Here is a 4,336-nt window from a genome sequence, read left to right on the forward strand (position 1 = left end):
CATAAAAGAAGCCTTGACTTGGGAATTGAGGATCCAAGGAATCCTATCATTGCCATAACCACGACTATGGTAATTATCATGAGTCAATCTCACCTAATCAACCCCAACCATCGAGGAGTAAGTCAAGCAAGCATAATTGACCTTAATCCATAAGTCCTAACCAACTTACCAAACTAGTTGATAAAAGTCTAGCGTCAATGGAAACAAGAGTCAACTAACTACCCAAGAATTACCACTAAATATCGGACATTATGACTTTAGTATCCTAGGAACTCAAGCCACAAGCCAAGGTGTGAAAATCTACTCAAAATCTAAAGTTGGCATTTTCACAAACACCTTGTGTGCATAAAAGTAAACTATGGAAAATTGCAAGGAAAATTAGAAAACTATAACCAACTATCAACAAAACCAAATGTAAACAAGTAATCAAACATAAAGGGAGCATGAAACAAAAAATTCATTAATCAAAACTTCAAGAAACACAAAATTGCAATATAAACAAAGTAACTTGAACCAAAGGAAATAAAAATAAAAGTGCTTTAATTAAAAGGAAATTAAGAGTACGTACAATTAAAGAAGCAAAATGAAAGATCAAAGCTTGCTATAAAATGCTACAATTGAAATGGAAATTAAACCCTAAGAGAGTTCTACTATCTACACTACTCCTACTCCTATGGAAGCTTCCTATACTACTACTACTTAATTAAAAAAAAGTGTGTTCATATGTGTTGATTCTCCCTTTATATAGCTCTCCAATTCAGCAATTCAGCCTTCCAAAAATGAGACAAGGGCCTCCAAATTCGCGCAACATGTGTTTCATTAATGCAATCATGTGCAGGGACCTGTGCAAACGCACAGATTTATGCGTCCGCACAGTCGGTTAAAAATTGACCTGTGCGCACGCACAGGTGCTTGTGCGTACGCACACTTTGCTGTGTGTGCTTTTCCTTGTTTTCTTCATGTTTTCTCCCTTGTACATGCTTTCTTCCGCTTTTGGCCATCCATTCATACCTTCAAGGCCTGAAATCACTCACAAACCATATCACGGCATTGAATGGAATAAAAGTGGAATTAAATTGCTCATTTCAAGCACAGAATTTTATATTTTCATATTTAGGATCAAAATAGGGATTAAACACAAAAGTATGCTATTTTGGTGCTTAAGTGTGAGTTCATATGCTAGAATCCATCCAAATTGAATCAAAATATATCAAAAAATATGGACTCATCACAAGTCTCTACTCTCTTTTTGGAGGCGTGTGAGGTCTTCTTTGAGGTCGTATGGTAGATTCCTATTGATGAATGTATATTCTTCTTTGGTCTGCCCTATCTATAGTTGCTCCATGTCTCCCTCCGGTTCTAGTCTGGGCTGACTGTCCTGCCAGGCATCTAGGTCGGCTAAGAAGATGCCGACCACATCGCGGGATCTTTTGCAGAGGGTTAGGCTAGTGTTGTCGCATTCTCTTGCGATTGCTCAGTCCCCGTGAATTGTCCCGATGGAACCGTCTTCCGCTATGAACTTCATGAGTAAAAACTTGGTGAAGATGACAGCGGAGAGCTCGTTGATTTTTTTTCCTCCCGAGGATGATGTTGTAAGTTGTGGAGTCTTGGAGGACTACAAACTCAGATAACATCGTCTTCCTCTGGGTCCAGTCCCGATGGTGAGTGCGAGGAGGATGGAGCCATCGGGTTTGAGGAAGTTGTCCCTGAGCCCGATTACACCATCGCGGTATGTTCCTAAGTTTTCGTTTCGGAGTTTAAACTTATTGAAGGTTTCTCTGAAGAGCATGTTGGAGTCTGCCCCGGTGTCGACTATTATCTGTTTGACTAGCCCTACTCCGATTTTTGCTTAAATGACGAATGGAGCATCTTTCGACGAGGTGCCATGTTGGCAATCCTTGGGAGAAAATGTTATTGCTTCTGTGGTGGTCAGAGTCGGGGCCTGGTTGCTTACTGCCAGGATCTTGAGGTCCTTTTTTAGTGCTGACATTGATTTTCCTGGTGTGTCTTTACCCGTGATGACGTTGACTATTATCGTTGGGTCGCTTTCAGGACTTTCCTGGGCAGCTTGTCTTTTTGCTCTTGGGGTGCGCCTTTCCTGTGCCGGTGATCTATCTCTGCCCGTGCTTTTTTGTTCTCTGATGATTTTGGTGAACTCGAGGAGCTTGCCGTTTCGTATGGCTTGCTTGAAGGTGTCTGATGAACCCATATTTTATGATATAATTTGTGCTGAATTTGAGTGTTTTATTCAGTCCTTTACCCACTTATGCATGTGAAATTGTATGTTTTTACTTTCTCTTCCTTATTATGTGATGTATGTGAAAAACATGTTTTCTAGGCTTTAGAAATATTAATTTTAATTATCTTTTATTGCCATTCGATGCCGTGATTCATGTGTTGAGTAATTTCAGATATTCCAAGGCAGGAGTGACTTAAAGGATAAAAAGGAAACATGTGAAAATGGAAGGAAAGCTTGAAATGGAGTTCTTGAAGAAACTGGCAGCGACGCGGCCGCGTGTCAGTGCGACGAGAGTGCGACGCGAACGCGTGACTGACGCGATCGCGCGCCTTGAGAGAAACGCATATGACACGGACGCATGACTGACGCGGCCGCGTGACATGGAAAACTCCGGATGATGCGACCGCCTGACCCACGCGGATGCGTAACAGAGGCCACACACCAGAAATTGCAGAAAACGATCCCAGCATTTTCTAAAGCCCTTTTCGGCCCAAATCCAAGTCCAGAAGGCACAGACCAAAGGTTATGAAGTGGGGGAATGCATCCATTCATATTATGTTTTGATAATTCATAATTTTGAGTTTTAGATGTAGTTTTTAGAGAGGGAGGTTCTCTCCTCTCTCTTAGGATTAGGATTAGGATTAGAATTTATTTTAGGATTAGGATTATGTTTCTCTTCTACTTTTATTTACTCTAATATTTTTAATTGTGTTTGATTGATGTTTCCCAATTGGCTGATGATATTGTCCATGTTAGAATTGACATTTTCTATTTAATATAATTTGAGGTATTTCAGACTCATGATTGCCTTTCTTTAATTTTAATTTAGATTATTTACTATTGGCTTTAATTGATTAACCGGAAGCTCTTGAGTTCTCAACTATTCATGATTGATTATTATGTTGGCTAATTAACTGGAATTCCACTAACTCTAGCCTTCCCTTAGGAGTTGGCTAGGACTTGGGAAATCTAACCAATTGGTTCACTGGACTTTCCCTTGCTTACGCAAAGGTTAACTAAGTGGGATTAACTTCCATTCTTATAGGAGTAACTAGGATAGGACTTCCGAAATTTCATATCTTGCCAAGAGTTTATTTTATAGTTATTTATTTATTTTAATTATTATTTGAATTACTTGTCATACTTCTTCCTTATTTCCAAAACCCCCAATTTTACCTTTTTCATAGCCAATAATAAGAACATACCTCCCTGCAATTCCTTGAGAAGACGACCCGAGGTTTAAATACTTCGGTTATCAATTTATTTAGGGGTTTATTACTTGTGACAACCAAAACGTTTGTAAGAAAGGTTGATTGCTTGGTTTAGTAACTATACCTACAACGAGAGTTTACTATAACTTCTAAACCATCAATCTTCAGTTCTTCAAAATGATGCGGTTGCCGGAGAATTGCAAACGTGTGCCTTATTATTGGTTATTGTAAATATTTTTCAAAAAAAATATTTTTCTTTTACTTGTTTATTTGTTTTCTTTCTTCCCTCTTATTTCTGATAACTACTATGAATTCTCACCCCTCTCGTTTTGAGTTTGGCTCTAATTTTGTTGTAAGGAATGGAAGCTATAACAGGACTATGCATCAAGGTCTAAGCAATCAAAGATGGACGGAGTCCAAAGGATCTGATCAACCCTTTAGGCAACAACACCTTCCAAAATACAATGGACAGAGATCATTCTACAATGCATACCAAACTGATAGATTTGGTGGACTGCCTTGTAACTACCAACAAGCCCCACCCTGTGCTCAGAGACCATCCTTTCAACACAACCTCAACCCACCATACTCACAAGCTTCTTTTCACCATTCACTACCGCGTGATCCTTATCCACCCCAACGCCAATCCAATTACTCCCAAGAACCACCACTCTCCTATGCACCATGTCCATATCAATCAAGCCAAGAATCACAGGTTCGCATCGAAAAACAATTTATTGCAACCCTTCATCGACTGGAGCAAGCAATAAATCAATTATCTTCTAGACGTTCAGGCACTCAACAGACTCCCATGGCTTCATATGGAGAATCTAATGAAGAATGCAGCACGAAAAAGACACTAGAAGCTCCAGTGGACAGCATAGAG

The sequence above is a fragment of the Arachis hypogaea genome, chromosome 4 (assembly GCF_003086295.3).
Source record: "Arachis hypogaea cultivar Tifrunner chromosome 4, arahy.Tifrunner.gnm2.J5K5, whole genome shotgun sequence".
Lineage (NCBI taxonomy): Eukaryota > Viridiplantae > Streptophyta > Magnoliopsida > Fabales > Fabaceae > Arachis > Arachis hypogaea.